Source organism: Oryzias latipes, chromosome 6 (genome assembly GCF_053564925.1).
Source record: "Oryzias latipes strain Hd-rR chromosome 6, Olatipes_Hd-rR_3.1".
Classification (NCBI taxonomy): domain Eukaryota; kingdom Metazoa; phylum Chordata; class Actinopteri; order Beloniformes; family Adrianichthyidae; genus Oryzias; species Oryzias latipes.
In genome coordinates this window covers 28,474,135-28,493,311 of record NC_136242.1, presented here as the reverse complement: position 1 = coordinate 28,493,311, position 19,177 = coordinate 28,474,135, and the positions used below count along the sequence as shown (strand labels likewise).

Below are 19,177 nucleotides of genomic sequence, written 5' to 3'. Positions count from 1 at the left end.
TAATGGAGAAAATAGCTTGGCGAGGATGGAGGGGGGGTGTTCTGGAAGGGGACGGACGGGAAAGGACCGGGAAAGACAGACAGGAAGCTGAAATAATAGCCAATTTAGTTTGAAGCTGCACCTTAGCAATTTAAAATTTGCCAGGATATTTGCCTGAACCACACTTGTCATTTTATCCAGGGAAGGGATTTCTTTTTCTTACAAAAATTGACTTGTTAGCATCTCAGAGCCCCACAATAAAATCAAAGGGGACAGTGAGTGATCTTTTTAAAACGCTCAACATTGGTACAAGAAGAGTAAGAAGCAATGTGCTTCTATGAGGAGAGTAATGAGAATAGTGGACGGGGAAAAGAAGTGTGAAAGACTGGGATAAACAGGAGAGCAGGTTTTATGTACTCTTTATATAGCTCAGATAAACATGTGGCTATTAGAGCCAATTTGAACGGCTCGGGGAGTAAAAGAGGCTGTTATTCTGCTGCTGGACTCCCTTCAGCCGATCTTTACAAACACAGCACGCTCTGACTGAGCCGCAGAAAAAATCAGAACAGGATGGCCTTGCACTCATCCAGCTCCAAGGTGTTCCAAAACAAGACATTTTACTATTTGATCTATCTTTACAGACATTAAAAATTATTTGCAAACATTTCAGACGGTGGGGGTGGGGGGGGGGGTCAATCGAAACAATTTCTCCGAGAAACATCTCAGCCTTAAGCAGCTTCAGTCAATGTACCGGCAGCTCTGATGGGAATTCCTTTTACATTTTTGTTGGAACTGGAAAAGACGATCCAAAAACACTCTTCATAGATTAATGGATGATTCTATTGTCTCCAGGTGTGAATGTGTGGCTCTGTGACAGACTGGTGACCCTTTCAGAGTGTACCCCGCCTTCAGGCAACAGTAGCTAGTAGGGGTGTAACAATAAATCGATTCATAATCCTACGATCCAATCTGATCGATCTGTCTGTGGAAATTTGTTTATCAAATTAGCCTATATCAAATACAAAACCGTTTCAAAATGAAATGATTCGATTATAATCGATATTGGGGGGAAAAACAATTGAATTTAGGCACCGTAGGTTTATTTTACTGTAACGTAAAAACAACCAAGTTCATCAAAGCGGACAACACACATGTTATAGCAGCAAAAACTGATCAGTCCATCATTCCAGTCCAATGTGAGGAAACACTTTGAATTTTAGCAAAGACATGTGACCGTACAGTGTTCTAGAATGTTCTAATAATGTTTCCTTTAGATTATTCTAATGTGGACGAAACTTTAGGAAGCTAAAATGTGAAAGGATTTGTCAAATTGTCAACTATTTACACTTGATTACCTCTAGTGTAAATAGTTACCTACCATGCATTGATAAACACATCGCTCCATGCAGCGATCAGACCAGAAGTAGTAGCTCCTCCCACACGCGGCCGCAGTATCATCCTTTAAAGAACGATGTGCATTTGCAGCGACGTATGCTTCAGACGATATCCGATTGCCCAATCTACATGTCAATCAAGTCCCGCACTTCTCAGTGAGGATTTTGATTGGCTGGTGGATTTTATAGAAGTGCTTTTTTTTTTTTAATCTTTTCTGGCCCGCGATCTACACTCATGTCATTGAAGATCGACCGGTCGATCGCGATCGGCTTAATGAGCACCTTTGAATAATATATACATGCATAATATATATAATGATGTCAAAACGGGTTGTGGCTCCGGGTGCTTTCTTTTCATTAGGGGCGGTCCCAAATGGCTCTTTGAGTAAAAAAGGTTGCCGACCCCTGCACTAGACAGTGCGCTGAGCCTTTTTTCTTCAATGATTTGTGATCTTCACTGGTGTCCATGGATTACATGAAATCTTTCCACCTTTGTCATGGTAGGGAGAACACGTCAATGTAAGGGTGGGGTCATCCAAGATAGCACAAGGGTTAACAATTAAGGTAATTCCAGCTGATTGTATAGCGGAGCCTCACACTGATGTGAAACCCTTTACAGTGGTGATGTGTGTACGCGAACAAAGTAATTTAGCTGATTCTGTCGCAGAGAAAAGCGTCTTAGTGCCGTCATTCAATGTCAGTAAAGTGTTTGCATATCAGTACAAAGCCAATATTACAGAGCACTTTTTCTCTGCGTCAGAATAGGCTGATTCACGTTGATCCTGTGAACAGTCAACTAATGGTAAAGGGAAAACAGGGTGTGTTACTGAGGCAGTGCCAGCGACTTCTTTGGTGTTAAACTTACACTCCAATCATCTTTTGACTTGTGCCGTTTTTAGCCAAAACATAAAAACCTGTGTTGTTTCCTCGAAGATAGATTCTGTAGAGCGGCAGGAGTTTATCAGAAATTCATCTCTGAGTTTTGGGATAGAACTGTTGCCGTGGAGTCAGCTTTCCCCCATTTCCCATTATCTATCTGTTTACACCCTCTCCTGCTAGCTCACAGCCCCTCATACTCCAACCTAACATAACAGGTGCAACAAAAATGGCAAACAATATTGGTGCTATCCAGCCAAACATTGATGAGCCAGATGCCACCTCAGATGAGGAATGCATGGATCGCCTTATAATGGAGCGAAGCGGGAAGCTTGTGGTTTGCCAACTGTAGCACGTACGTCACTCCTACAATCTTTGTCGTCTGAACTTGACTCACAAAAGTTTGCATAAACAAATACTCTAAAATGCAGTTTTTCTTAATACATGTCCTCCATCATTAGAGAAATGCCACAAGAAAACCAAAAACACAATTTCGTTGGAGTGGGACTTTAAAGGGTTCAGCGGGTCACAGCGTTTGCAGGTATTTCTATAGTTCTGCCTTTCTGGGTTCTTGTTGCTTTTGGAATGATGTTGGTTGGTCACTCCTGGAAGGCTCTCCACTGCTTAAAGTTGTCTCCATGTTTGGATCCAGACTCTGTGTTGTTCTCTGGAATCCTAGTGTCTTACCAACTGAAACCTGAGACTTTGGTACTCATTTTTTTTTGGCTAAATTTCTTTAGATGCAACATGATGTTGCCGCTTTATTTTGTCAGAAAGCTTTTGTTAAAGCCATTTTTTTTTTTGTATTCCACCAAAAGTGTTTGGTCAGAAAGCTCAGCATCACTTTCAGTAGAAGTCAACTCATGACATTTGTTTAATGATTGCAATTTCAAGCACGGTGGTGGAGGGTTTAATAATTGAGCTTTCTTTGTAAATGCATGAAGGAAACCGTTACCTTAACTTATTGTCATTTTATTTTATCTTTGCATAAATATGGCCACCTTTTTGAGCATTTTCTCACTTAAAAACTTCCCTTTGATTCACCTTCACGTGTGGAGTCTGCTGAGCTGGGTCACTTTTAAAAGCCACAAAGAGCAGAAGAACCACGTCCATCTCAAAGACTGATGGCTGAGGGAAAGCAAAGCTGTGACTTTTGGAGATACGCTCATGTTTACACAGCAAATTCTGTCTCACAATGAAACTGATGCTCACAATTTTCACATGAGAACAAAAAGATAGGTGTGAAGGAAATTTTAGGAGAAAAGTAACCCTTTGAGTTTGTTCCAACAAATCAAATCAGTGTAAATTATTCTGTGGATCCACACCAAAGAGGAAACTGTAATGAGGCGCCTCCCTCCTCTCCCACAAACTGCAGCCAAGGTGAACACTCATTTTTCAGCCCAACATTTGCATAAATTCTCTTTTTTTTTTTTTAGCTGCCAAAAGTGATAAAGTGCCTGTAGCCCCACAGAGGAAGGGGGTAGGGAGGTGAGGTGTGAGAAAAGGAAAAGGAGAGAAGCCTCAATAAATGAGTAATGAAAAAGATCTGCTTTTACTGTTTGGGAAAGAGCAGAATTTAAGGAGCGGACCTGCAGAGGAGGCGCTGGTGGGAGTGACAGAGCGCAGAAGAAGTGATGGAGAAAAGATGTCGGATGTGATTTTTGCCGCGATAATGAAGAGAAAGAGCCGACACGCAGGGGGTGGCAGAGATAATGTGAGAGGGACAGATAACAAACAGAGGAAGCTGCAGGCAGGAGGCTGTAATGGACTTTCAAGTGGAGAAATGAGAGATAAATTTATGAGGAAGGGAAGAGTGTGAGGAAATACACAAATTGTGTAACAGAGTGTTAAGTGGAGAGGATAAATTGTGGTTCTACTTGAAAGCAGCCTTGAAAACAGTGTTTAAATTTAACTGGCAGATGTGGCGACACGTGCATGTGCTCCTGTTTTCTGTCTGTATGAGGACTCCTGAGTTAATTCCTTAACCTGCACATCTCACTATTTAACCTAAAACTTTTGTAAAACTGGAGACTGTCTTGAACTGGCCTTCAGTTCACGACATTTTAGAATCAGGAGTGGAAGATTTCACATCCCTTGGAGTTTTCTGCAGTACAAACTTTAAAGTCCAACTCCAATTATCTGTTGATCTATTTTAAAAGCGTTCCCAGTGGTCTTTTAACTATGATTATGCCATCTTTAGCCAAAATCAGAAAATCTGTAGTGTTTTCTAGGATGTGGCTTCTGCAGAGCAGCAGGAGTAGAATTTCACCTCTGAGTTGTGGGCAGGACTGTTGGCGCCCCCCTCCCCGTTGCTGAGAGTTATCGGTTTGCTCTCCCCGCTGCTTGCTCATAGCCTCTCGCACCCCAACCTAACATTACTGGTGCAACAACAATGGCGGGCAATATTGGAGCTATCCAGCCATACAATTTTGATCCAGATGTCAACTCGCACGTGGAAAACGAAGACGTACATGGATCTATTTGTCTGCAACTGGATGCATCAGAATGAAGCAGAACAGGAAGCTTCTGGGCCACCCAGCGAATTTTCTACGTCATAAATACGCTCTTTTTTTAAACTACTTTTTTTTTCCCGTCTGCTCCTGTTTCACACTGACTTGATTAAAGAACTACTCAGAAATGCAATTTTAATCTTAATTTATTTTCTTTATAAGTCTTCTATTATAAGAAAAACACAAGACGTGTTAAAAAAAACACCCAAAAACGTTTTTTCGTCTTTAAAGCACAACGAAAGCTCTGAAATTAACACAACCAGGGATGTCAGTAAAGATGAACAGAGAGTAATTATTAGTTTATACATTTTTCTGCGTAAAGTGGCCAGTGCAAGTCCTGCTGAAATGACAGGAACTTCACAAAGGGACCTTTAGAAGTCCAACAGCTGAGGGAAAGATGCTGTTTATATTGGAAGGTCAACTTCCCTACTGATGGAAAAATTCAAAAACAATGTGTCCAGAAGGACAAGGGTCTGCTGGGGTCTCAAAGTCCTGGAGCTGTATATTCCCAAATATTGCTGAATATTCATCCATATGGTGATTTAAGAGAAAATTTGGTGCTTAGGAATAGTACCTAGTAATAGAGGTGGACAGTGAGATTCTCCAACTTACATTTCCTTAAGTAACTTCTGGCAAAACATGTACTCGTAAAAGTAATTTTACTGCATCATGCATCACACTTTTAGTTGAATATATTTATTAAAAAAACAAAAACAAATATGTTTACTCAGTTGACTGTATGTGTCAAGTTTTTTATTTGTTTATTTTGTATACATTTCTTTGGGAATGCACATTATGACAATAATTATTACACATGGATGATTATATACCAGTCTTCTTGCTGATATGGTACAAAGGGATTTTCATGTTAAAATCAAGGATTTGGAAATGTAAAATCATATTTTATCATTAAATATGTTTAAAAAATGTATCTATTGTGCAGCGGAAGACTGATTTTAACTTCTCCTGAAGTAACATTATTTTAAAGTTGAAGCCAAGTCACTGACGTTCAGTTTGTGGATACTTTACTACCTTTCCTGAGTAACTAATTAAAAGTACTTTTCGTTAAGATCTTACTGAATCAAACAAATAGAGGAAATTTTGTTCAAATGTTGGTATTTTTAGAGAAAAAAAATTGAGTTAAAGCTTTTATCTACTCATCAAATGTCTATTAATAAAAAGCGTAATCTCTCGTTTGGAATGAATCCTAAAAACATAAAAAGTAATGACGTGGATTTAACTCCTTGCTAAATAAATAATACTATTTAACATCACAAATTAAAATTTTTCGTAGAGTAAAAAACAAAAACAAAAAACAGTATACACTTTTCTGTTTAAAAAGTTGAAGGAATAATTTAAAAAATACAAAACCTCTTTTTCCCCACCAAGGATTTTTGTGTTTTTCTTTCATGGTTGCAAACTTTATTGCTTGAACAATTCAGACTCATGTGCAACACAAAGTAACAACTTCTGTTGTACAGTGAATACTATAGAACGCATAAGTCTGAAGTTAAAGGACCCATCCTGCTTTTCAGATCTGCGGTCATTGACATTTTGGTTGGATAAAACTTTGTAGCATAGTTTTATTCATTGTTTTTTATACATAAACTGGAACTATAGAAACGTAAATACTGTAGTTTGAAGGACAAGTTTGTTAGTTTCTGTTGTAATATTGTATCATGTTTGATTTACAGGGAAAATGTAGTGACTTTTTTGAATAAAAAATGTTCAATTCTAGCTTTAAATGTCATTTTAAGTTGTAAAACATAAATAAAACGTTTACAAGACAGCATCACTTCTCTGCTTTGTGGCCCTGACAGCTGGAGGGCAGAAAGCGCAGCCTTCCCATCTATTCCAGTCAACATTCACATGGAAACCAAACATATAGGGGCACTGGCAGCTCGGCCTCGTCTCGTGCAGCCAGACGAGGCCTCTGCGTTCTAACAGAGATGTATGAGGGAGCAGGCTGTGAGGAGAACACCATCTATCCACGATGCCTCTTCTGTGTTGTGCAGGGACAGCAGCCCACAGAATCACTTTGGCTCCCTTTGTCCCTCTGTTTTCTCCTGCGCTGCAGAATAAAAAAATCCTCCTAAAGAATATTGTGAAGGAAAGCTGCAGTTTGGGAATTTGCAGCGTTTTGTCCCTGCATCAACAGCCAACGGTGGCTGGGTGTTTGCTCCCACTTCTGCTGAGGGGTCAGAGGATTTCTGATAGCAGCTGCTGAAGAAAATGGTCTGAAGATCCTTGTGAGGGTCCTTTACCACTGACTCCATTTAGCTGCAAGCTTTGCTGGTTTTTACCATGATATCAGTCATAGTCCGGTCTCCCAGCTTTATTCGTGCATGTCTCCCTCTACGTCTGTGCAGCTTGTCATCTAGGGATATTTGTGAGTTATTTTATTTTATTTTTTTATTTAAACTCACTATTTTTATTTAAACTATTTTGTCTCAGCCCAAATTGTTATTCGTGCTCGCCAAGTAATAGAAGAGGTCTTGACTTTTTACCGACATTCTGATTTTCCTTAGGTCGAATTTTGGAATAACAAGCGCTTTCTGTTTTTATTATTTCATATCAAGCTGTACTTTTTCAGCACTATTTTTGGTCCAAAGATTCAAAACGCTGACAGTCTTGTGTAATTTTTTTTTTTTTTTTTTTTTTAAGTTTTGCACATCACCTGAAATAGTAGTCAGTTTTAAGGTTCATTAATTTTTTTTTTTTAGAACTAAAAATTAAAACAAGATTTATGAAGAAGACTGTCCAGCTTCTTTGAAGTGCAGGAGGTTGCAACTGGAGCCACATGTGGCTTTTCACCCCTCCATTGAGGCTGTTTGGTTTAAAAAAAAAATCTGTTTTTAATTTTAAAAAGTAAAGAAATTTTTTAAGCAAAACTAAACTTTACTCAAGTCATTTACAAACAAACAAAAAGAGTGAATAAACACTTTATTAAGAAATTTGTTGACTGTTTTTATCATTTCCAGTCTTTTATTTCCCATGAGGAACAACCTATGAGGTCATTTCCAAACTCCAAACTTTTAGTTAAATCTTTGAGAAATCCACTTGATCCAAAACTTTCTTGGCTTCAGATTTTTTTCTGTTGCATTGTTTCCCGCATGAACTGAACTGTGTGGAAAAACAAAAACATCTAGAAAAAAAGAAGAGAGAGAGCTTGGAGACAGATGGAGCGAAGGGAAGAGGAGGGAGCCAGAAGGTCAGTGAAAAAGCAGAAGATAGATGGGTGTAATGATGAAGATGAAGATGGAGAACAGCAGCTGGGATTGTCGGAGAAGAAATAGAGAGAAATGAGAAGGAAAGGCTGAGACTAGAGGTAAAAAAAATAAATAATTTATTAAAAGACAAATAGACGAAAGCGTCAGAGAGGATTGTTCCGTTTATCTCCATCAGGAGAACTAAGGAAAGACGCAAAGCTGCTCTGTCACAGTGGAGCTCAAGTATCAGCACCTCCATCCTATTTCTTCCCTGATCTTGGGGGTTAGGAGAGCCACAGGGATCACTCTGACCTTTGTGTGCTAATTATCCACTGGTTCTGCTTCTTAACTCCTTTCTAATGCATGTCTCCAATGATGTGTCTGGAAAATTATTAAATCTATGCAATGATGAGCTGCAGCTCACCAAACCCCATAATGTCTCAGCTGAACCCAAAAACAACTTTACCTGCAGGGAGATGAGGGACATTCCAAACGAAAGCTGGGTTTATTTTATACAAGCATGATGAAATAATTAAAAAACATTTGCCTTTTTACAATTCAACTTTGGGTGGGATTTATTTTTTCTCCAATATAATCATATTTTGAAAAATACAAGTCTTATTCAACACATTAAAATGAAATATTTGTTTTATATTATAAAAGCAATCAAGTATTTTTATATTTATTAAGATGAGCTATAATCTGCATAAATGTGATTTTACTTTATATATTGAGACTTGTATGTTTTCTGTTGCTTCATATTCTAATATGTTGATTTACAGAATATATGATATAAAGGTTAAAATCTGCAATATGCTGTACATGTACTTTAACTTTGCAGTAGTCTTGTTTCAAAAATATTTATACCAGTCAGCAGTGGATACAGTTTATTTTTTGTGAACAGGAAAGTGGCTGTGGAGACTTAGTTTCTTCCCTTAACTCCTGGAGGAAAAATCTTTAATTAAATTTAGTGAGATGATTGATCTGACACAAAACTGTCATGTACTGTTTTAATTGAGGAGGCTTATGAAGCAGTGGTTTCCAACGCCCAGACCATGGAGTGGTACCATTCTTTGAGACAGTCGTTACCGGGCCACAGAGAAAAAAAACATGACATACATTTTTTCTGTTTTATTTATTAATCGGATTCTGAAAAAAAAAAATTTGGGGGAAAACTACTTGAGTCTCCACACCACACCCGTGTTTCTCATTCATGACGCATGTCAAGTTACTGCTAAATTGAAACCCTCAAGCTAGCAAAGTAAATTAAAAACAAATGTAATTGGAAAGTTTCTTTATGCAGAAAAGAGCCAGTGAGGAAACAGAAGAAGAGCTTTCAACCTTAAAATAAAAGAAAGCTATTACGAAGATTAATTTTATCCTCAAAAGTTAAGAAGAAACTTGAGGGGGAAAAAAACTTGAATACCAACTTCAGCCTCATACAGGCCGGTCCACGAAAATATCGTCTGACATGAAACCGGTCTGTGGCCTGACAAAGGTCACTTTTCTAAATGGATGCTGGGGAGTCTGCAGGTACTGTCTGCACTAGTGATATATGTGTGTAACAAAGTACAGTGTGGGGGACAAGTAGAAACACAAACAAAATTTTAGTGATAGTGGTTTAGCATGAAAAAGCATTTATTCTTCATTGCTATGAAGACATTTTGCGGGTTGTTGTGTGTCCAAAATCAAAAATTCCACAATGAACAGCTGCTGTTCCATTTTCTTTTTTTTTGTTCTTTTTTTTATTAAGTTTTCTGATTTAATAACATAAAAACAACAAAACAAAAAAGAAAATAGACACGAACAGGCTTAGACTCTAATACTTTGACAAAACTAAACTAAGTGAATCAAGAAAATAAAACGGCACGGCAATCTAAATCAGAAAACTCCCCCTTAACCCTAGAGCACTATTGCGGGGTGATTGTCACCCGGGCAAAATTATTTACATGAATTTTAAATATGTCACGTGTCACGGAGTCTGTGCCTTCACCTGGGAAGTCTCAAATGCCCCAGGAATGGGTGGACCAAAGACCAAGTTTGTAGTATCATTTCATTATTTTTTAGGAATTTTTGAACTCCCTATGTATTTCTTTTTCATTTTGTTGCACAGTTGAACATAAATGAAAACTACTCAAACTTATCATGTGTTGTCAGGTTTTGATCTTTTTTTTTTGGGGGTATATTATACCGGGTAAAAATGACCCGGCAAAAGGGATTGTGTAACTTTTTTATAGTGAAAGTGTTCTAGGGTTAACAAAATGATAGCAACTTCAGTTTCTACTTATGTAAAATAAGGACTCAAAGTAGAAAAAAATAGTCAGTCTTTTCACGTATCAGGCATGTTTGGTGTTCCAGTGGAATCAAGTCCACTATCACTTTTTGGCATCCCTTAATTGTTGGCCCTCTTTCACTGATCCCCTGTAGCAGTAAAATATTTCTTACAGCCAAAACCAACACATGGTACAATCTTTTTTTCTTTCATTTAGACATTGCATTTTTGCTTGGGAGTCCCAAAATGGCAATCCAGGTCCAGCCCCAGCTGTCACGTTTTCTTCAGTGACACCTACATCCTTCCAGTAGGCGGAATGTTAACTGAAAGTATGCTTTTATTTAGAATCTACCAAACAAGCTCCTCTGTGTACAAATCCATTGAGGAGATGGTAGGTCCTACTTCTAGAATTTGGATTTTTGGTTCTTTCCAATCAAAGGAGACATTGCTTCAACTAAGACATGTTCTGCTTGTGTGTAACCCTTGTGCTATCCTAGGCTCTTTAACACTGGGAGTTGGGTCATCTAGACCCACTAGACAGTGCGCTGAACCTTTTTCTTCAATGATTTGTGATCTTCACTGGTGACAATGGATTACATGAAATCTTTCTACCTTTATCCACCTTTGTCATGGTAGGGAGAACACGTCAATGTAAGGGTGGGGTCATCTAAGATAGTACAAGGGTTAAAAGACAGGTTAGCAGAGCAAACAGGAACAGTACCGTACGTAGTCTGATTTTCTTTAATCCAAAGAAAAAATTAGTACAGCTTTAGATATTTAAGATTATTAAACTGCATAGTATTTGCTCCTCAAGAAAAGGTTGAGTCATCTTAAAAAATTACTCAAAGATAAGACATTTTCTTAATGTACTGTGAGCTGTCCTGAGTCTTTCACAAAAATGGGAAGTTCTGTGTGAATTTGTCCAGTATAAAACAACACAAACGCACACCAGCCTTCCTTCACACACTCAAACCCACAGCTTCAGCTGACAGAGATTAATAGCCTCAATGACTGACAGAGTAGCTTCCACTTCCTTTGTGTCTCTGTCAGCCCCCGCCGACGCGCATGTGTCGGTGTGTGCACGTCGGTGAGTGAAGCCATTATTAGAAGTATAATTGCAGAGACATTTAAGTGTTTCCCCTAAAGGACTGTGGCCGCATCCAATAAAGTTTTTATACCGCAGGAGAGGCAATGGAGGGGAGAGAGCGTGACAGAGAGTTCCAGCAAAGCACAAGCACAAACGCAGTCTACTGTTTTGTAATTTTAGGGTTAAAGCTACAAAGCTTTTTCTTTTAAATTTGATCTTTTACGTTATCATTACGTAAACTGTTTTGATCTATTAAAACAGAGACCTAAAACTAAAAATGTGAATTGGTTTTACTATTTTATTTAGCAGTAAGGTACAAATATGAAATAGGACAACATGTTGGAAATTAAAAATGAAAGTCAAACTAGATAATTCCTCAGATTAGGTTTTTTTTTAATAATTCTGTTGTAGCATCGTCCGCAAAAACCTGTTTCTGGGTTTTTAGCAGATCTGCCTATTTAAATTGGATTGAGAAAAGTTTTTTTTTTTTTGTCAAAAGTATCTTGAATAGTTGAGTTTTGGTGACCAAGTAGATCATTTATGGAATTATATAAACAGTTTATGCTGTAAACTATTTTTTTGATCCACCTAGCTCTGTGAACATTTTCAGTGCAGATACTGGCAGAAGTCCTGTCCAGAGGGCTTGATGATAAAAAGAAAATAAAACCAAGTGGAACAAATGATCCATGTGGGATCCTTATGAACTCCAGTTTCTTTGTGTGTTTTAGTAAATGTCGCTTTCCTCTGTTTGGTTCTGTTCGTTACCGTTCATCAGTTATAACTCCATGTGCAGTAAGTAACCAACTCACTCTTTCCTCACACTCACAGTTCCAGTTTCACACCAGGGAGCTGCCCACCATAGAGGCTGATGGGACCATTGAGCAGTTTGGGGTCAGGACAGCCATGGTAAGGTCAGGAATGAGTAAACATGAAGGATTTGTTTCATCTTGCTTCTATCCAGGCAGTCCACCATGGTAAGGGCTTGATCACACCACAACTTCATACTTAAGTAGAGTTTTTAGCGTTGTTTTTAATTCATTTTCCTAGTATTTAAGATCTTTGTTCTTGTGTTTTATTGGCCCTAGCCTCCACAATAGAGGTGAAAGGCCAAACTGCCATCTTCATAGTTATTATTTTGCCTCTTTAAGAAGAATTACATAAACTCACCAAAACTACCAATCCTTTGACCTTTCAAACACCAGTAACATCTAAGTAACTCACGCTCTTTGACCTACCGTAACGATTCGATGAAATTTAACCACAACCTAAAAACACAAAAACTGTTTTAAATATTTGTCTCAGATGTACAAAAAGCAGTTAGTTGTTATGGACCACGTCCTCCATGGAGGCTTTTTTTTTCGTTCTGAATGTGTCTTTTCGTAAATTTCTGTGTAGTTTTAATGTTATTTACATGCTTTAATCCTAACCACAAATAGTGATGCCTTCTACTGAAGCCATGATGAAGGGACTTTAACTTCAATGTGTAGCAAAGTTACTTGTTTTACACCCCCCCCCCCCAATTACTTTCATTGAATTTTGACCCTTCTGCTGACCCAGGCACTTTGACATTGGGAGTTGGGTCATTTAGACCCACTAGACAGTGCGCTGAACCTTTTTTCTTCAATGATTTGTGATCTTCACTGGTGTCCATGGATTACATGAAATCTTTCCACCTTGGTCATGGTAGGGAGAACACGTAAATGTAAGGGTGGGGTCATAGGATAGCACAAGGGTTACAAAGTCACTAATTAATTTGTTGTCTTTTATATTTTAAAAATTACATTTTAAATCATAAAGTTATCTTTAAAGTTACCTTATAACACATTGAGTTAGTGTTTTTGGGTCTTTTCCACACAGTCACCCATGGATATCCTGATTATGATCTTCTGTAGCTTTGGTATCCCACTTTTTTCCTTAAATATTCTGATATATTTGTGCAATAAGACCGTAAAAAAATGTCCCTAAGTAGGAAATCCAAAGTGAGCCGATTGTCATTCGAACATTAGGCGTTGAATCGATAGAAGCATCTCAAGAGTGTACTGAAGAGGTGAGCAGTGCAGACATGCAGCTTTTATTACAGTTTTAAGTCAATACTTCACGCATCAGGTAAACATCTCTGCAGTTCCAGGTTAGTTTGAAAGGTAAAGGAGAAATAATAATCTGGTGATGACAGCGTGTATGTATTTTTAATAAAAGTCTGTTTGAAGGCAACATACATACGCTCGATTCCTGTGAGGAATAACTGTAATTTTTAGAGTCAAATACAGCGAAGATGAAGAGCAAAAGTGGGGATGAAGAAGATGAGGAGGAATCTCTGAGGATGGAGGATTTTATTAAAAACAGATGAGACAAAGATTTCATTCTGCACCTCGGGATTTTACATGGTATATTATAGAGAATATGGAGGAGGTTTCTTGGCAGAAACATAGAACCGTTTTCCTGCTTGACGCTGAAGACAAAAAAATATATATCAGTTGTTAAAAATGAGATGAAGTTTGCCTTCAGACACATCAGAGCTGACATGCAGATTAGAACTTCTGGTCCAAAGGAACTGAAGGGATCATCAACCATAACTCATCAAGCTATTCCTTTGGAAAAAAGACCTTTGTTCTTCTGAAAGAGTCCGCTACTGCAAAAACAATTGGTTGTTGAATCAAAAGAAAGAGTGCTCGACCACAACAATTTTACTTTTATTGCTTTTTAAATATAAACCTGATCATTGTTAGGCTCCGGTCACAAATGTCACTGCCTCCGCGAAATGGGTAGGCATCTGCAGAATCTTCTAGATGAGCTGCTGCCGCCCAATTTTTCAAAAGATTGTTGGCGTTGTCATGACTGTAGCAGTCATTCGGGCGGGGATGACGTCACTACGAAATTTGGGTGGCCATATGGGTCTAATATTCAGAGAAATAAACAAGCAAACAAGAACAGGGTAAACATTTCTCACGATCTCTGGCCTGAGGTCAGTGAAAACAAAAGGATCTGGCCCCTGAAATGAATGAGAATCTGTTTGTGGTTTCCTAACATAACTTTTGAGTCTTTAAGATACCAACTCAGGCTAATATTTGAGCAGAAACATGGAAACGCACTTGATTGAAATAATCAACCACCAATTAGCAGAACAAATGTAGACTGATGAAACATACAGAAACCTGCAGGGGAACAAACAGTTTCCTGGTGCCGAATGAATAGATGTTTCTTTCCTTTCTCTTCCTGCATTTGATCAGTTTGACTCCTTGACAGCTGGATTGAATTTGATGACAGCATGTGTCATCTGTAATTGGTAATGCTAGTTTTTTTATGTTTTCTTGGCAAGGAAACACAGAAGTAATCTGTCTGCGCTCAGGAAACAGTCAAAGCATCAAGGGCAGCTTTTCTTGAAATGTGAGGAGGAAGAGGAGCAAACATCGCTGCTAATAGATCAAACCAAGGCTCAAAGAAAGCAGCCGGAGACAGGAACTGTCTTTCTTTATTACTCAACAATGCACACACAAGCACGCTAGCCAATTAAAGGAGAGATAGATTGGCCGAAAATCAGACGGTCAGGAACTCCGATGGGATGATGGAGACTTTAGACTTCATAAAGAACAGCCAACGAATTGACCTGCTGAATGAGGGAAGTGTTTCATTACATTTCCCCCAGGGGTGCAGGGTAATAAGGTTGAAGCTGGGGGCTCTTGCCACAGGATTAAAGACGCATTGCCAAGAAGCACTGAATCCTGAATTCTTGCTGAACTCAGTTTATGAGAACCGCAACATCTTTCGAGACATAATTGTGATAAAAGCTCCTGGACTCATCCAAGTGGTTTTTCAGCAGAAGTTTTTCATCCACAGCTTCATGTCTGAATTTTTTAAACCACGCCCCGTTTTTTTGGAGCACTTTGGAGGCAGGAGCATTACACTGAAGTGCAGTCCGCTGTGAAGTAACATGATTGTCTGCAGACTAATGCCCCCAAATATGATGCAGCAAAATGTGTGGCAGAAGAGAAGGGATGTGAAGTTTCCTGCTGAATCTCAAGTTCCTCATCAAGTCCAACAAGCAAATACTTAGTTAGTTTGGAGAGCATCTTAAGACCTGGCTCATGACGCATCAGGCACGTCACCACACAAGACAACCTCCAAGTAAGCCATACCATCATAACTGCTCACAGGCTTAAATCTAAGGTTGTATTAGTGCTGTGCTCATTTATTTTTTACAGTTAAATGGCTTTTATGTTTGCATTGTATTTTTATCCATTTACAATGTTGATACCAATTACTTCTGTCCTTTTGTTTTTATCCATTTACAATGTTGATACCAATTACTTCTGTCCTTTTGTTTTTACATTATGCTTTTACCCCTTAATATTGCACATTTAAATATAAATTTACATTTTAATTATTTTACAATGTTGATATTGTTTTATGTTTACATTGTGGTTTTTTTGTTTTTTTAACTGGTTAAGGACAACAGAGGTAAAATACCCTTTTGGCTAACACTGGTTCATTCGTAAAGATGCTTTTTAAATGCAATGTCCAGTTCAAATAAAGTGATAAATAAATAAATAAGCCAGTTTCCAAACCTAAACCTACAAGAAGGTGCTAGGCCTATACTGAGCTCATCTGTTGGGCTGAGAGTGGAGCCACAAAAGCATAACTCTTGATGAGAAGATCTGCAGTCCAACCACCTCAGAGGACCAGAGCAGCTTTTCTCATTCCTCAGACTGGTGCCTTTCTTCTTTTTTTCTGTTTTTATATACATTCACTCAGATGAAAATTGTGTTTGTAACCGGTTATTGTGGTATTTTTGTCATGATGGAGGACATATATAAAGAAAATTCAGCTTAAAATTGCATTTCTTAGTATTTCTTTATTCAAGTCATCGGGAATCATCGGGAATTTGAAAAACTTGTGACGTAGAAAATGCGCTGGGTGAGCCACAAGCTCCCTGCTCCTCAGTAGTCTCTGCACAGCTGGATTGCTCCTATACTGCTCGCAATTTTTGTTGCACCACCAATACTAGGTTGGGGGTGTGAGGGGCTGGGAGAGCATGCCAACAGATAGGAAATGGGGGCAAGCTTGCTTCGTGCCAACAGCACAGCCCACAGCTTATAGGTGAATTTATAGTAAACTGCTCCTACTCTGAAAAAAACTGTCTTGTTCTAAAAATGGCGTATTCATAGTTAAAAGACCACTAGATCAAAATGATGATGGGAGCGGGTCTGGAACCTGGAAGCTTCAATCCTGATAGTGGTCATACAGCATGTCTTTTATTTCAGATCTTTATTCTCCATTTGGCACAAAAGATTTAACCTGCAGTGGATTGTTCTGTTAAAGTTAAGCAGACGTTTCTTCCAGCATCAGGATTTTTGTGATTTCTCTTACAGTAGTAGGAAGCAGTGCCTCCTTTAGGCAAGATTAAAACCTTTTACATATTTTAGTTGTTGCATTTAAGAATAAGCCTTAAACGTCTCTCGTCTGTGTCGTCAGTGGCGTTTCTCTCGTTATCAAAACCGTAAAATGTGGTGTGAAATACAAAAGACACAAAGCTGTTGATTTCTGCGGATGAAAGTGAGCTTCCTTCACATTCTTCCACAACTGGACTTTAAATTGGCTCTTAGGAGAACTTGTGGACAAATGCTGTTCTGCTTCTACACAGGCTTCAGAAAGAGAATTGTTGATGAGTTTTCTTTGCCCATGCAAAGGTTAAATTTAAAAAAAAAAAAATGCCTTCCAGAAAACGCAGACTTTTTCAGCCGGCTGAGGTCGTCAGTCAGTCCTGAATCTTTTATGGCACAGCTGAACGACCTCCTGCTCTCACACACGCCGGTGAACAGCGGACGGAAGCACACACTCACTGCCCACATGCTGACCGGAGGTGGGCACGCACACGTGCACTCCCTGGCAGAGCAGAGGAGTTCACTCACTCACACACACGGTGAGCATCCGTGGTGAATTGTGCAGGTTTGAAGGGCAGAGGGTCAGGGGTGGGAGGTGATGGGCGTCCAGGTGTGCTTCTCCAATTATCAGCTGCTTCTGCAGAGCTCGCACTCATGAAAACACACCGGTCCAGGCTGAGCTCCCTTCTCATCTCTCCCCTTCACAGACTCAGAGCCCTCCCCGGCTCCTGCACCTGCACCTCCTGACGGTGGAGGGATACCCTTCATATCCTGCTGGTGCCGCATTTCTGCTCTGTGTTTCAATCTCTGCACGTGTCCTTTGCTTGTTTTCTGCTTGCTTGTAGCTAACACGAACCTGCTGCCTCTTCTGGTCATTTTGTAGCAGCCATTTGACTTTGAATATGAAAGCCTATAAAGGCTGAAAGGACAATGATCATCACAAGAGGATTGAGGCTGGAAGAGGCAGGTTTGGAGGTGAGCAGGAGCAAACCTATGAAAAAAAAACCTGGAACTGAACAATGGTGTTTTATGTGGGATGAAAAGGAATGAGGGGATGGAGGCAGATCAAAGCGCCAAAGCAAAATGTTGAGATAAAACCACAAAGCAAGGAATGACTGAGATCCACAGCAACAATTCAGATGAGGCAGCAGACAGAGGGCATCTTCAGACTGCAAACACTCCTGTTAAACAAACGAAAGGAAGTACCCGCTGGTACCAAAAACCCAAACTCCTATAGATTTTTACTGAGAAATAAACAGCTAGTTGTTATGTTTATGGGAATCACCAGGCTTGCTCTGCTACAGTTTTTATCATGTTCTTGTTAATCCTAATTTACCTTCATTATATTTTTTCTGTAAGTGATTCAACTTATAAACTGACCAATCAGATGCCTCAATGACAGCATGGGGCCCGCTGTTCGAAACGATTGACAGATGTGCGATCAACATAAATCATGCAACACTTTACTAACGAATGGATCTTTATTTGTTATCGTCACAGGTACAATGACCCTTAAAGTGCTTCCTGGTCCGTGCAACACTCATACCTAAAACAACCCCTGGTAAAAACTTACTACTAAAAATAAGGAATAAGACATAAAAATACATAAAAAGGGCAATACCCAGTAACTAAAAACATGAAATTATAATTAATTTGTTGTAAGATAAAATGCATTTAATCATCAAAAATTGGGTACCCAATTAATGTGTTAAAATTGATAAAATCAGAAAAAAATAATACTGGTCACTTTACCAACGTAAATTGTTGCATAATGGCGCAAGGCAGCTTTTTTCTGTACAGAATCTCCTTACAGATTCAGCTGATTTGCATTGATCATTGATTTAAATTGATTTACACATCACTGCTATAAAGTGTTGCATGTCTATGCAAAGCTGCTTTTCTCCACTTCAGAGTCCGTTGGAATCACATAAAATGCGTAAACGATTGAAGAGTTACAGTAGGTCAAAGAGCGTGTGTTATTTAGGTGTCGCTGGCTATGGTGCTAAAGATGAAAGGAAAATGACAGGCTTTTTTTAGAAGTCCAGAGGCAACCCGATTTAGGATAGGACTCTCCTGCAGAGCAAGGAGAATAATAAAAAACTGTTTATGATTAGTTAAAATTTCATTGAGTGACATTTAAACTTTTCCTTATTGCAAAGATAAATTAGAATGGCCTATTGACCCGGCCCATTTTGTTTACACTGGAGTTTGGTAGCTGTGGCTTTGCTTTCTGGCAGCCCAGATGTCCTCCAGCGCTCTTGTGATGCTGTTTGTCGTCTCTCCTTTCCTTTCCTTCTTCTGTTTGTCTTCTGCATGGCCAGAAGACAAATACACACAGACACACTCCCAGCCACCCCCCCATCCCCTGTGCTGGTCCTGGGAACAGCTCCAATTACCTGGTGGCCGCATCATAGGGACTCTAAATAGGCTGTAGCACCGAACAGGCATGTCTGAAAAGGATTGCTCAGCGGG

At 39.1% G+C, this 19,177-nt stretch overlaps 1 long non-coding RNA gene across 1 annotated transcript in view; it reads left to right on the top strand.

Moving 5' to 3' along the window:
- Positions 1 to 16,156, top strand: part of LOC144992481 (uncharacterized) — a 70,760-nt gene extending 54,604 nt beyond the window's left edge. The window contains exons 2-3 of the long non-coding RNA XR_013656458.1: positions 12,156 to 12,301; positions 14,644 to 16,156. This is a non-coding gene — a long non-coding RNA (uncharacterized LOC144992481). The remainder of the gene's footprint in view (positions 1 to 12,155; positions 12,302 to 14,643) is intronic.
- The last annotated feature ends 3,021 nt before the right edge of the window (positions 16,157 to 19,177 follow it).